Source organism: Mus caroli, unplaced genomic scaffold (assembly GCF_978045245.1).
Source record: "Mus caroli unplaced genomic scaffold, Mus_caroli_1 scaffold_15, whole genome shotgun sequence".
Lineage (NCBI taxonomy): Eukaryota > Metazoa > Chordata > Mammalia > Rodentia > Muridae > Mus > Mus caroli.
Genome location: NW_028227270.1, coordinates 93,562,683 through 93,579,004, shown reverse-complemented (window position 1 = coordinate 93,579,004; position 16,322 = coordinate 93,562,683).

The window sequence follows — 16,322 nt, the reverse complement described above, 5'->3', positions numbered from 1 at the left end:
TTTCTACTTGACTGATAACATAGTCAAAAATGAAGATACTTTCATTAAAGTTACCTGATTATAATAATGCTTGGTGGAAAGTTGGATTCTCTTCTCACCTTTTTGTCTTCTGAAAACCTTTCTGTCTTCTGAAATATATGTTTTGATTATTATTTTATTCCAAGATTGAGTTATTACTTTTCCACTATGAATTTCCATTCTAGATATTATAAACTTTATAATGTGTCTATTACAAACATATTTACTTGTGCCAAGGCTCCTTCTCTGTTGCTGCCTCTCCCTCCCACACATTGGTGTACAATTTATCCTAACATTAAACTAACAGGAATGAACTATTGTTAGTTACATGTGATCCTTTCTCAAAAGGCTGTAACTAGATATCTATTATTTTTAACTAGCACATTTATATGGATGCTATACATTTTAAAATGGAAAACCTAAATGATTGCTGAATAGTTTGCTGAAATGAAGAGTACAAGTCATATAAAACTGATTTTTCTAGTAAGAGGGCCAGTTGATCACATTTTGTCTCCCTTATAAATTCTGTCATCTGCCTTATTTTTTTCACAGAAATCAGGATTTTACTGGCTCTCATTAGGTACTCAGGGAACCTGACTCATTTAAACTGCATGATAATATTAATTATTACAAATGACCCAAATCATTTTAACTCAATGATACACACGTGCAAACAAGTGAAGTTACCCAATACTATATTTGTTTTGATTTTTAGATTATTTTAGAATACTTTTAAATATCCATTGGAAATAATGAAAGTAATTTTCTGATTTTATATGATCTTTTTCCCCTAGGCTCTAGCAAAGCAGTCCATTTCTTGGCATGTACAGCTGAAGAAAAATTACCCAATGCTGCCTTCACAAACAATATCAATGGAACTTACTATGGAGTTTTAAACCTCAAATATATGTTTGCTAACAGGATCATAGCTGAAAACCATGTCTAACTTAATATAATTAATAAGTTGTCTGTTAATTAGTGATAATGCACAGGAAAATAAGGGACGATCTGAATAAGCCTTACAAAGGAAAATTTATAAAGCATATTGAGAAGAGGAACATGTCAAAGGGTGATTACTTTTATATATTGTTGATAGCTTGGGGCAAACGATTAAAAGAAAGCCTATATTTCCTTTCACATACATCATGTAAGGTGTACAAAAACATTGTGATCTTTCAAAGCCCCAGTTTACTTAACTAAGTCAGCTTTTATAAGGATCAAATATAGCAGTGCCAGAAGAGTGTTCTTTGAGCTGTTTAGCACTGACAAAGACCTCAAGAAATGACATCTCTACTTCCCCTCTCCTCATTTTTCATTATTGTTATCAAATGTTCTTTAAAATAAATCATGGTATGTTATGTCAGGAATGACAAAGAAGATATGATAGCAAATATACATAAAGCTTTCATTTTATACAGATGATCTTTCCATGACTGAGGTCCCAGTTACATCCGGAGAAATATCACATACTATTTTGCAAGAATATTTTATTTCAGTATTTTCAGTTAAGGCAGATAGATAGAATCATAAGAAGCAGATGTTAAATAGAGAGTCAAAAATTTCAAGAATGTTTGATATGCAGTTCAACAATATACAAGGATTCCAACACAGGCACAACCAGTAATATGTAATTTCATCAGAGATTATAAAAACCAAAAGATTCTGGGCAGATGTCATACAGACCTTAAGAGAACACAAATGCTTTCCCAGGCTACTGTACCCAACAAACTTCTCAATTACCTTAGAGGGAGAAACAAAGTTATTCCATGACAAAAAACAAACAAACAAGCAAATAAAAAACAAAAAGCCACAACAATAACAACAAAAATCACAATATCTTTCCACAAATCCAGCCCTACAAAGGATAATAGATGGAAAATTCCAATACAAGGAGAGAAAATAAACCCAGGGTAAAGCAAGAAAGTAATTGTCTTTCAACAAACCCAAAAGAAGATAGGCATACAAACATAATTCCAACTTTAACAACAAAAATAACAGAAAGCAACAATCACTTTTTCTTAATATCTCTTAACACCAGTGGACTCGATTCCCCAATAAAAAGACATAGAGTGACAAACTGGAAACATAAATAGGACTCAATATTTTGTTGCATACAGGAAACACACCTCAGTGACAAAGAAAGATATTACCACAAAGTAAAAGGCTGGAAAAAAATTCCCAAGCAAATAGTCCCATGAAACAAGCTGGAGTAGCCAATTCCATACTATTAAGTTTCAAACAAAAGTAATCAAAAAAGATAAGGAAGGACACTTCATGCTTTTCAAAGAAAAAAAAATCTACCATGATGAATTCTCAATTCTGAACATCTATGTTCCACATGATAGGGTATCCATATTCATAAAAGAAACTTTACTGAAGCTCAAAGCACACATTGCAACTCACAAAATAATAGTGGAAGACTTCAACCCTCTACTCTCAGCAATGGGCAGATCATGAAACAGAAACTAAACAGTGACATACTGAAACTAACAGAAGTTATGACTCAAATGGATTTAACAAATATCTATACAACATTTCATCCTAAAATAAAAGAGCCTACCTTTGCCTCACCACCTCATGGTACCTTCTCCAAAATTGAGCATATAATTGGTCACAAAACATACCTCAACATACAATATGATTGAAATAATGCCATGCATCCCATCAGGTCATCACAGTCTAAGAATGGTCTTCAATCGCAGCAAAAAAAAAAAAAAAAAAAAAAAAAAAGCCATATGTACATGGAAACTGAACAATGCTCTACTGAACAATGCTCTACTCAAGGACAACTTGGTCAAGGAAGAAATAAAGGAAGAAATTAGACTTTCAGAATTTAATGAAAATGAAACCAAAACATATCAAAATTATGAAACAAAATGAAATCAATGCTAAGAGGAAAAATAAGAGCTCTAAGTGCTATGGAACAAAATGAAAGCAATGCTAAGAGGAAGAATAAGAGCTCTAAATGCCTCCAAAAAAAAAGGCACTGGAGAGCATACACCAGGAGCTTGACAGCACACCTGAAAGCTCTAGAACAAAAATAACCAAATACACCCAAGAGGAGTAGATAGCAGGAAATAATCAAATGCAGGGCTGAAATCAACCAACTAGAAACCAAAAGAATTGTACAAAGAGTCCACAAAACAGGGAGCTGGTTCTTTGAGAAAATCAACAACATAAACCCTTATCCAGAAAAATGAGAGAGCACAGTGAAAGTAACCAAATTAACAAAATCAGAAATGAAAAGAGAGACATAACAACAGAAATAAAAAAATTCAAAGAATCATCAGATCCTACTACAAAAGCTTATACACAACCAAACTGGAAAATATGGATGAAGTAGACAATTTTCTAGGCAGATACCAGGTGCCAAAGTTAAAGCAGGGTCACATAAACCGCCTAAACAGTCCCATAACTCATAAAGAAATAGAAGTAACCATTAAAGTCTTTAAACCAAAAAAATCCCAAGACCAGATGGGTTTAGTGCAGAAGTCTATCAGACAATCAAAAAAGATCTAATACCAAAATTCTTCAAACTATTCCACAAAATAGAAACAAAGTTAACCAGTTCAGCAGGTTCAGTTATTCATGGGTCTCGAGGGGACTCCTCCTAAAACCAAATGGGGGTGGGGGGTGAGAGATAAAGGAAGCCAAGCACAATAAAGACACAGAGTCAATCTGAATCTTGTCAAGGCTTCATTGTATTCAGCAAAACTTGTAGTTTTTATACAAAAAGATCAAAGGGAAATAACCCTTATGCAGAAGGGGAGGGGGCAGTGGTAATTTTCCTTGGTGACTACAATGATATCTAAAAGTACATCTTGTGGTTATGACATCTCCTGTTTGCATCAGTCAGGTCTGGCGTCATCTTGTGGTAATTGTTGGTGATCTTCATCTGGACTTAGTCAGCTTGAGGAGGGGGTCCATCTGGGAACAGTCCATTGGTGACCTTTGTCTGGACTTAGTCACCTTGGGGAGGAGGTTCAACTTTATGTCCTAAGACTTGGTAGTTCACTTGGATTATTATAAAGAAATTAGTTTTGGCTCCCAACACAAAATGAACACTAACCAATTTGGTCTATGAATCCATGATTATGCTTTTACCTAAACCACACAAAGACCCAACAAAGAAAGAGACTATCAGATCTATTTTTCTTATAATTATTTATGCAAAAAATACTCAATGAAATTCTATGAAACCAAATACAAGAACAAACAATCGTCCATCATGACCAAGTAGGTTTCATCTAAATAGGGCTCCCCTTTATCTCCCTACCTTTTCAATATAGTATTCCAAGCACTAGCCATAGGAATTAGACAACAATAGGAGGTCAAAGGGATACAAATTGGAAAGGAAGAAGTCAAAATATCACTATTTGCAGATGATATGATAGTATCCTTAAGTGACGCCAAAAATTCACCAGAGAACTCCTAAATCTGAAAAACAACTTCAGTATGTGACTGGATATAAAATTTACTCATACAAATTGGTAGCCTTCCTCTACTCAAAGAATAAACAGGCTGAGAAAGAAATTTGCAAAACAACACCTTTCACAATTTTCACAAACATTATAAAACACCTTGGTGTGACTCTAACCAAGCAAGGGAAATATATGTATGATAAGAACTTCAAGGCTCTGAAGAAAGAAATCGAAGAACATATTAGAAGATGGAAAAATCTCCCATGCTCCTGGATTGGCAAGATTAATATAGTAAAAATGGCCACCTTGCTGAAAGCAATCTGCATATTCAATGCTATCCCCATCAAAATTCCTACTCAATTCTTCATAGAGTTAGAGAGAGTGATTTGCAAATTCATCTGGAATAACAAAAAACCTAGAATACCAAAAACTATTATCAATAATAAAAGAACTTCTGGGGTAATCACCATCCCTGAACTCAAGCTGTATTACAGAACAATAGTTATATTGGTACAGACTGGTAGAAAGATCAATGGAATAGAATTGAAAACCCAGACATGAACCCACACACCTATAGTCACTTGATCTTTGACAAAGGAGCTAAAATGAAAGTGGAAAAAATACAGCATTTTCAACAATTGGTGCTGGTTTAACAGGAGGTCAGCATTTAGAATAATGCAAATCAATATGTTCTTTTCTCCTTGTACAAAGCTCGAGTCCAAGTGCAACAAGGGCCTCCACATGAAACCAGATACACTGAAACTAATAGAAGAGAACTTGGGGAAGAGCTTCAAAACCATGGCCACAGGGCAAAATTTCCTGAACAGAACAGGAATGGTTTATGCTCTAAGATAAATAATTGACAAAGGGTTCCTCATAAAATTGCAAAGTTTTTGTAAGGCAAAGAACATTGTCAAAAAGACAAAATGGTAGCCAACAGATTGGGAAAACATCTTTACCTATTCTACATCTGATAGAGGCCTAATATCTAATAGATACAAAGAACTCAAGAAGTAAGCCTCCAGAGAATCAAATATCCCTATTTAAAAATGGAGTACAGAGCTAAAGAATTTTCATCTGAGGAATATCGAATGGCTGGAAAGCACCTAAAGACATTTTCAGCATCGTTATTCATCAGGGACATGCAAATCAATACCACCCTGAAATCACCAGTCAGAATGGCTAAAACTAAAATCTCAGGTGATAGCAGATGCTGGTGAGTATGTGGATAAAGAAAAACATTCTTGCATTGCTGGTGGGATTGCAAGCTGGTACAACCACTGAGGAAATCAGTTCCTCAGAAATTTGGTCATAGTATTACCTGAGGACCTAGCTATATCACTTCTGGGCATATACCCAAAAGATGCTCCAACATACAACAAGGACACATGTTTCACTATGTTCGTAGCAACCTTATTTATAATAGCCAGAAAAAAGCTGGAAAGAACCCAGATGTCCTTCAACAGAGGAACAGATACAGAAAATGTGTTTCATTTACACAATTAAGTACTACTCAGCTATTAAAAACAGGGAATCCAGGAATTTGTTTGATAAGTGGATGGAACTAGAAAATATCATCTTTAGTGAGGTAACTCATAAAAGAACACACATGGTTTACACTCACTGATAAGTGGATAATAGCCCAATAGCTCAGAATATCCAAGATACAACTCACAAGATACAACCACATGAAACTCAAGAAGAAGGAAGACCAAAGTGTGGGTGCTTTGGTTATTGTTAGAAGCTGAAACAAAATACTAACAGGAACAAATATGGAGATAAAGTGTAGAACAGAGAGAGAGAGACTGTCCCAGTTGAGGATCCATCCCATATACTCTCACCAAACCCAAACACTCTTGTGGATGCCAAGAAGTTCTTGCTGACAGGACCCTCATATAGCTGTCTCCTGAGAGGCTCTGACAGACAACTCCACATGATGAAACCCATACCTTGTAGAATTTTTGGTCCAAAATTTGGTAGCTAGGTAGATCACAGGCCTTAGGGGAGAACCCACTAGCATTATTCTGTTAAATGGTCATAATTTAAAACCAAATCCTACACACCTACCTTTCTACCCATAAATAATGGCATCAGTGAACTCAAATCAAGAATACTTCTATTTGCTGGGCATGGTGGCACACACCTTTAATCCTAGCACTTGGGAGGCAGAGGCAGGCAGATTTCTGAGTTTGAGGCCAGCCTGGTCTACAGAGTGAGTTCCAGGACAGCCAGGACTACACAGAGAAACCCTGTCTCGGAAAAAACAAACAAACAAAACAAACAAACAAAAGAATAGTTCTATTTGTAAAATGTGGTAATTAACATAGATACATACATCTGACAAAGGTAGAAAGAATAAGAAATTACAGAATTCTCAGAACTAAATATGATATCTAAATCACATTCCTTGTTATCAAGCCCTGAAGATCACTGGGGGCTAAGTGGCTATGAGAGCCAGAGTTCATGTATGAAAGACAGAAAGAAAAGGAAAGGAAGAGAGAAAGAGAGAGGGAGGGAGGGAGGGAGGGAGGGAGGGAGGGAGGGAGGGAGGGAGGGAGGAAGGAAGGAAGGAAGGAAGGAAGGAAGGAAGGAAGGAAGGAAGGAAGGAAGGAAGGAAGGAAGGAAGGAAGAGAGAATAAATACAAAATTTTGTCCTTTGGACACAGCCTGACAAATGAGTGAATGTGATAAAGTGAGTACACCCTGTGAGAGTTGACAACAGCCCAAATCCCAACCTGAAGAGAGGAGTTGAATATAAAGTATCAACCCTACATGAGAAGTCATTGGCAAGGTAATAACTAATATTGTCATATTAATCAATACATAATTATTTTAAGACTATATCCACTTCAGTATACTATTTTAGATATCCATTACTTGAAAACTAGGAGTTGCAATGAAAAATGAAAGAATGATAGCAATCAACAAGTTTTTGAAAGTTTAATGGAACACTAAGACAGAAAGTTTAAATACTACAAAGGAAGAATGGAAAAAGAATGGACCAACAGTGAGTATAATCTACACTATGGTATTTTCTGAACTATATTGTACTGCTGTATCATAATTAACATAAAGCCTCCCATTTAAAGATGTTAGTATGATGTGAGGTATTTACAAAATTGGGGGACATTTTTAAAGAGAAATCACTGATTAAATGAGGCAAGACCATGGGAATGAATAAGAAATCTGATAAGAAAAAGGACAAAATTGAGCAAATACTATTGCAAATAGAGATACATTCTTTAGATAAATATGGTATACTAAAAACTTGACTCTTTTTTTCTCTTCTTGATGTGGTCTGACCATGACCAGATAACATATAACCATTAAGAGGATAGTAGCTACTGCTACCTAAATTAAACCTACCAATGAATAAACTCTGCTAATATAGTTTTGACACTACTTTGAGAAAGTCAGTGTAAATAAGGTATTTACAAATTGCTATACATTTTGAAACAAGTTCGTGTGGTCGAATTCAAACAAAATGACAGCATGGTCAAATAGACCATGGAAAGAAAACTTCAAACAGCCACCTTCAATGTGACACTCAAAATAGAGGTAGTAGTCTTTCTTTTCTTTATTTTATATTACTTTTAATGGATATTTTCTTTATTTACATTTCAAATGTTATCCCCTTTCCCAGTTTCCCCTGTCAGAAACCCCTATCCCAACCCCCTCTCCCTGGTTCTATGAGGGTGCTCACTCACCCACTCCAACGTCCCCACCTTGGCATTACTCTACATTGGGTTTTCTAGCCTTCACAGGACCAAGGGCCTCTCCTCCCATTAATGTCAGACAAGGTCATCCTCTGCTATATATGCATTTGGAGTCATGGGTTGCTCAACATGTACTCCTTGGTTTGTGGTTTAGTCCATGGGAACTCTAGGGGGATCTGGTTGGTTTATATTGTTGTTCTTCCTATGGGGTCTCCCAAACCCCCTCAGTTACTTCAGTCCTTTCTCTAACTCCTTCATTGGAGATCCCATGCTCTCCAATGATTGGTTGAGAGCATCTACTTCTGTATTTGTCAGTCTCTGGCAGAGCCTCTCGGAAGATAGCTATATCAGGCTCCTGTCAGCAAGCCCTTTTTGCATCCACATTAATGTCTGGGTTCTGTAACTATATATGGAATTGATCCCCAGCTGGTGCAGTATCTGGATGGCCTTTCCGTCAGTCTCTGCCCACACTTTGTCTCCTTATTTTCTCCTGTGAATATTTTGTTCTCCCTTCTAAGAAGGACCAAATCATCCACACTTTGGTCTACCTTCTTCTTGAGCTTCATAAGGTCTGTGAATTGTATCTTGGTTTTCCCAAGCTTTTTGGCTAATGTCCACTTATCAGTGCGTGTATACAAAGTGTGTTCTTTTGTGATTGGGTTACCTCACTCAATATGATATTTTCTATTTCTATTCAATAGCCTAAGAATTTTCTGAATTTGTTGTTTTTTAATAGCTGAATGATACTACATTGTGTAAATGTACCACATTTTATGTGTCCATTACTCTGTTTAAGTATATGTAGGTTTGTTCCAACTTCTGTCTATTATAAATAAGCCTGCTTTGTCATAGTGGAACATGCGAACTTTTTATATGTTGGAACAACCTTTGGGTATATGCCCAGGAATGATATAGCTGGGTCCTCAGGTAATGTACTGTCCCATTTTCTGAGGAATCCCCAGACTATTTTCCAGGTTATAACAGCTTTCCATCCCACCAACAATGGAGGAGTTTTCTTCTTTATCTACATCCTTACAGCATCTGCTGTCACCTGAGTTTTTGATCTTTGCCATTCTGACTGGTGACAGGGGCAATTTCAGGATGGTTTTGATTTGCATTTCCCTGTTAACTAAAGATATTGAAATTTTTTTTAGCTGCTTTCTGGCCATTCAATATTCCTAGATGAAAATTCTTTCTTTAGCTCTTTACCCCTCAATTGGGTGTAGGATTGGTAAAGATGTTATCCCAATCTGTTGCTTGCTATTTTGTCCTATTGGCAATGTCCTTTGTCATACTTTTGCAATTTTATGAGGTCCCATTTGTCAATTGTTGATCTTAGAGCATAAGCCTTTCCTGTTCTGTTCAGGAAATTTTGCCCTGTGGCCATTACCTGAGACCCAGCTATATCACTCCTGGACAATCAAGTGGCCATAGATGTGTGGATTCATTTCTGGGCCCTCAATTCTCCTACATTGATCTTTGTTTCTACTTTTATTTCTCTCCTTATTTCTCCATTGACTAAGTTATCATTGAGTAGGGCATCGTTCAGCTTTCATGTTTATGTAGGATTTCAGTTGTTTATGTTGTTATTGAAGATAAGCCTTGGTCTGTAGTGATTAGATAGGATGCACAGGATTATTTCAAGCTTGTTGCATCTGTACGAAGCCTGTTTTGTGACCAACTACATGATTAGATTTGGTGACAGTATCATGAGGTGCAGAGAAGAAGGTATACTCAATTGTTTTATAATGAAATGTTCTATAGGTATCTATTAAATCAATTTGATTCATTACTTCTGTTAGTTTCAGTATGTTTCTGTTTAGTTTCTGTTTCCATAATCTGTGCATCACTGAAGTGGGGTGTTGAAATCTCCCAATATTCTTATGTGAGGTACAATATGTGCTTTGAGCTTCAGTAAAATTTATTTTTTGAACATAGTTTTCCTAGCATTTGGATAATAGATGTTCACAATTGAGACTTCATCATGGTAGTTTTTTACTTTGATGAGAATGAAGTGTCCTTATCTTTTTTGTTAACTTTTGGTTAAAAGTTCATTTTACTCAATATTAGAATGGCTTTTCAAGGTAGTTTTGGGGGACCATTTCCTTGGAAATTTTTTTTCAGCCTTTTACTCTGAATTAATCTCTGTCTTTGTCACTGAAGTATATTTCCAGTAAGGAGCAAAATGCTGGGTCATGTTTCCATATACACTCTGTCAGTCTATGTCTTTTTAATTGAGTCTATTGATGTTAAGAGATATTAAGGAAAAGTGATTGTTGCTTCCTATTATTTTTGTCACTAGAGATGGAAGTATGATTGTGTGGTTATCTTCTTTTACGTTTGTTGAAAGATTTTTTTTTTTTTTTTTTTTTTTTTTTGCTTTTTCTAGTGTGTATTTTCGCTCCTTGTGTTGGAGTTTTCTATCAATTATTCTTTGTATGGCTCGATTTGCAGAAAGATATTTGTAAATTGGGATTTGTCATGAGATGTGGGGCATTTGGCTATGCACAAACAGGCTGATCTCCAGTTGAGCTGAGGTCTGAACCCCGGAAGGGTGATAATTCACCTACATGACATGGTAGGCATTTCCCTCATGTTCCTAGAACTCTGGCTCCTGCCTGAGTTACTGCCCCTCCCCAAAGCCCCCACAAAGAAGCATGGCCAGAAGTCATATAGACAATGTCCCAAGCTTCTAACCTTCAAGCTAAACGCCTCCCCAGTTACCTAGCAACAGTAAAGACCATAAAAAGGGCTGTTCACCCTTCTTAGCTCTTTTACTTGTTTCTCTCTTACTTCTCACTCTTACCCTCTCACTCCTCTCTCTTTGTCTTCTCTCCTCTCTCACTCCTCTCTCTTCTCTCTTTCTCCCCTCCTTTTCTCTCTCCTCTCCTCTCTTCCTTTTACTCTCTTTTTCTCTAGCCTTCTCTCTCTCTCTTTCTCTCTCTCTCTCTCTCTCTCTCTCTCTCTCTCTCTCTCTCTCTCTCTCTCTCAGCTTCCCTCTTTTTCCCTGACTTTCTTTCTTTTTTTTGGCACAGTTCTTTTTTATTATTATTTACTTATTTTTTATTACATCTTTTCCTCAATTACATTTCCAATGCTATCCCAAAAGTCCCCCATACCATCCCCCCTACTTCCCTACCCACCCATTCCCATTTTTTTGGCCCTGACATTCCCCTGTACTGGGGCATATAAAGTTTGCATGTCCAATGGGCCTCTCTTTCCAGTGATGGCTGACTAGGCCATCTTTTGATACATAAGCAGCTAGAGTCAAGAGCTCCGGGGTACTGATTAGTTCATAATGTTGTTCCACCTATAGGTTTGTGGATCCCTTCAGCTCCTTCGGTACTTTCTCCAGCTCCTCCATTGGGGGCCCTGTAATCCATTCACTAGCTGACTGTGAGCATCCACTTCTGTGTTTGCCAGGCCCCGGCATAGTCTCACAACAGACAGTTATATCTGGGTCCTTTCAGCAAAATCTTGCTAGTGAATGCAATGTTGTCAGCGTTTGGATGCTGATCATGGGATGGGTCTCCGGATATGGCAGTCTCTAGATGGTGCATCCTTTCATCACAGCTCCAAACTTTGTCTCTGTAACTCCTTCCATGGGTGTTCTGTTCCCAATTCTAAGGAGGGGCATAGTGTCCACACTTCAGTCTTCATTCTTCTTGAGTTTCATATGTTTAGCAAACTGTATCTTATATCTTGGGTATCCTAAGTTTGGGCTAATATCCACTTATCAGTGAGTACATATTGTGTGAGTTCCTTTGTGATTGTGTTACCTCACTCAGGATGATGCCCTCCAGGTCCATCCATTTGCCTAGGAATTTCATAAATTCATTCTTTTTAATAGCTGAGTAGTACTCCATTGTGTAAATGTGCCACATTTTCTGTATCCATTCCTGTGTTGAGGGGCATCTGGGTTCTTTCCAGCTTCTGGCTATTATAAATAAGGCTGCTATGAACATAGTGGAGCATGTGTCCTTTTTACCGGTTGGGACATCTTCTGGATATATGCCCAGGAGAGGTATTGCTGGATCCTCCAGTAGTACTATGTCCAATTTTCTAAGGAATGGCCAGACTGATTTCCAGAGTGGTTGTACAAGCTTGCAATCCCACCAACAATGGAGGAGTGTTCCTCTTTCTCCACATCCTCACCAGCATCTGCTGTCACCTGAATTTTTGATCTTAGCCATTCTGACTGGTGTGAGGTGGAATCTCAGGGTTGTTTTGATTTCCATTTCCCTGTTGATTAAGGATGTTGAACATTTTTTCAGGTGCTTCCCTGCCATTTGGTATTCCTCAGGTGAGAATTCTTTGTTCAGTTCTGAGCCCCATTTTTTAATGGGGTTATTTGACTTTCTGGATTCCACCCTTTTGAGTTCTTTATATATATTGGATATTAGTCCCCTATCTGATTTAGGATAGGTAAAGATCCTTTCCCAATCTGTTGGTGGTCTTTTTGTCTTATTGACAGTTTCTTTTACTCTGCAGAAGCTTTGCAGTTTCATGAGGTCCCATTTGTCAATTCTCGATCTTACAGCAGTACAATATAGTTCAGAAAATACCATAGTGTAGATTATACACACTGTTGGTCCATTCTTTTTCCATTCTTCCTTTGTAGTATTTAAACTTTCTGTCTTAGTGTTCCATTAAACTTTCAAAAACTTGTTGATTGCTATCATTCTTTCAATTTTCATTGCAACCCCTAGTTTTCAAGTAATGGATATCTAAAATAGTATACTGAAGTGGATATAGTCTTAAAATAATTATGTATTGATTAATATGACTGTACTGGCTATTTTTGTGTCAACTTGACACAGCTGGAGTTATCACAGAGAAAGGAGCTTCAGTTGAGGAAATGCCTCCATGAGATCCAACTGTAAGGCATTTTCTCAATTAGTGATCAAGGGGGAAAGGCCCCTTGTGGGTGCGACCATCCCTGGGCTGGTAGTCTTGGGTTCTATAAGAGAGTAGGCTGAGCAAGCCAGGGGAGGCAAGCCAGTAAAGAACATCCCTCCATGGCCTCTGTATCAGCTCCTGCTCCCTGACCTGTCTGAGTTCCAGTCCTGACTTCCTTTGGTGATGAACAGCAGCATGGAAGTGTAAGCCGAATAAACCCTTTCCTCCCCAACTTGCTTCTTGGTCATGATGTTTGTGCAGGAATAGAAACCCTGACTAAGACAAATTGGTACCAGCAGAGTGGGGTATTCCTGTGACAACCTGACCATGTTTTGGGGAGGACTGTGGAAGGACTTTGGAACTTTGGGCTTGAAGATCCATTCGTTGTTAAGAGCTCTGTCTGATGTTGTGTAGGAGCTTGGAAGATAATGCTGAGAACAGTGCAGAAGATGGAGGCCTGGTTTGTGAAATTTCAGAGGGAAAATTAAAGACTCTCTTCAGGGCCATTGCTGTTTTTATTGTGAAGATTTTGTAGTTCTGGTTAGCTGGGGCTGAAGAATCAACTGTGATTAACAAGATACCAGAACTACTAAAGCAAAAACTTTGCATTACTGGGACTATTGATGCTGGTTAGCTGGAGCTAAGAAATTAGCGCTGATTAAGAAGAGACCAGCATCGTTGAGGTGACATCTGGGAAGTGTTTTCTGAAAGCACAAAGAGGCTGTGTTCCAGAGATAGGCAAGGTTGTACTCCTTCTGCAGTGGGACTTGGTAATGTGTAAGGGTCACCCAGGTGGTACTGGTTTTGAAGGCATGAAGGGGTCACACAGCAGCTCAGGCTCGGCACTGTGAGAGGCCATGGAAGGCCATTGGTGAAGGTGCAGCCCCAGTTGTAATTGAAGGCCCAGGACTGAAGGGGTCACGCAGTGTTTTGGAGATGCCAGTACCACGAGATGACCACCAAGAGCAGCAGCAGCAGTGGAGTACAGGCATCTGGAGCCCAGAGGACGACGTGTGTGCTACAAAGGGCATGGCTGGAGAAGTGACCCAAGCCCTTGGAGGAGCCCAGAAGATCGTGAGTTGGATCCCAGACGTTGGACGGTGCGAGATTGATTTTTGCTTTGATTGTGACTGTGCCCTGATATTTTCCCTCTTGAAGGAAGAAACTGTTTTAGTGGAGCCCACAGTTAAGAGACTTTTAATTGTAAGAAGACTTTGGATTTTAAAAGAGATGGATATTTTAAAGAGATTGAAATTTTAAGAATATGTAAAGACTGTGGGACTTTTAAAGTTATTTAGATCTTGGGGATGAATAAGAATGTAAGGGTTGAGGTTTACTAGTGATGTGTTTGTGTGTCGAGTTGACAAGGGGTCACTTGTACTGGCTATTTTTGTGTCAACTTGACACAGCTGGAGTTATCACAGAGAAAGGAGCTTCAGTTGAGGAAATGCCTCCATGAGATCCATAGAAACCCTGACTAAGACAATGACAATATTAGTTATTACCTTGCCAATGACTTCTCATGTAGGGTTGATACTTTATATTCAACTCCTCTCTTCAGGTTGGGATTTGGGCTGTTGTCAACTCTCACAGGGTGTACTCACTTTATCACATTCACTCATTTGTCAGGCTGTGTCCAAAGGACAAAATTTTGTATTTATTCTCCCTTCCTTCCTTCCTTCCTTCCTTCCTTCCTTCCTTCCTTCCTTCCTTCCTTCCTTCCTTCCTCCCTCCCTCCCTCCCTTCCCTGACTTTCTATAATAAAGCTCTAAAACCATAGAATGTCTCTGCTCATCAAGGCCCACTGCACTTAGAGGATGAGCCATTTCTAATCTCCTGATGGAAGGCTTTCCTGTGCTCTAGTCAAGATCCACTCTCACAGGTTTTGGGAACCTCTCTTCCCTCACCCCTCTCTCCCATAACCCTGGGGCTTTAGGAAAGTAGCCCCCAGGCTCCCAGGTTGGGCTGCCCCTTGTTCACCCCCCAGATGAGTAGGTCAAAGGCTTGGATGCCCACCCACGACTGAGTGTAGAGTGTATGGCATCTCTCCCATGTCTGCCTGACCAGAGTATAGGTGGTACTCTGGCATGGTGTGGGCCTTCCCTATTCCTCCTCTCCCCCAGGGCCTCCTTTTTTAGTTCTACAATGGGATATCTTGGTTTCTCCATCTATGCTAATTGAGAGTTTTGCTGGGTATTGTAGTCTGGGCTTGCACTTGTTTTCTCTTAGGGTCTGTATGACATCTACCCAGGATCTTCTGGCTTTTGTAATCTCTAAAGAGGAGTCTGATTTAATTCTGATAGGTTAGTCGTCATATGTTACTTGACCTTTTCCCCTTACTGCTTCTAATTCTTTTTTTGTTTTATGCATTTGGTGTTTGATTATTATGTGATAGGATGAATTTCTTTTCAGGTGCAGTCTTTTAGGAGTTCTGTAGGCTTCTTGTATGTTCATGGGCATCTCTTTCTTTAGGTTAGGGAAGTTTTCTTCTGTAATTTTGTTGAAGATATTTACTGGCCCTTTAGTTTGGCAATCTTCCCTTTCTTCTATACCTATTATCCTTTGATTTGGTCTTCTCATTGTTCCCCTATTTCCTGGATGTTTTGGGTTGGGAGCTTTTTTCATTTTGCATTTTCTCTGACTGTTGTGTTAATGTTTTCTATGATATTTTCTCACTCTGAAATTCTCTCATCTATCTCTTGTATTCTGTTGGAAATTCATGCATCTATGGCTCCTGATCTCTTTCCTAGATTTTCTATCTCCTGGATTGTGTCCCTTTGTGATTTCTTTATTGTTTCTATTTCCATTTTTAGATCCTGAATGGTTTTGCTTAATTCCTTCCCCTGCTTGGTTGTGTTTTCCTGTAATTCTTTAAGGGAAGTTTCTGTTTCCTCTTTAAGGGCTTCTACCTGTTTACCTATGGTATCCTGTATTTCTTTAAGGAGTTATTTCTGTCTTTCTTTAAATCCTCAATCATTATCTCTAGATGTGATGTTATATCAGAGTCTTGCTTTTCCAGTGTGTTGAGCAGTCCAGGGCTTACTGTGGTAGGATAACTGGATTTTGGTGATGCCAAGCTATCTTGGTTTCTGTTCTTTATTTTCTTGTGCTCAATTCTTGCCATCTTATCTCTAATGCTACCTGCCCTTGCTTTCTCTGGCTGTAAATTGGGCATCCTGTGATCTTCATTGTGTCATAATTCCTCAGAGTCCAGCTATCTCTATGATCCTATGATTCTGGAATCCTGTGATCCTGGGTGTATCAGAGT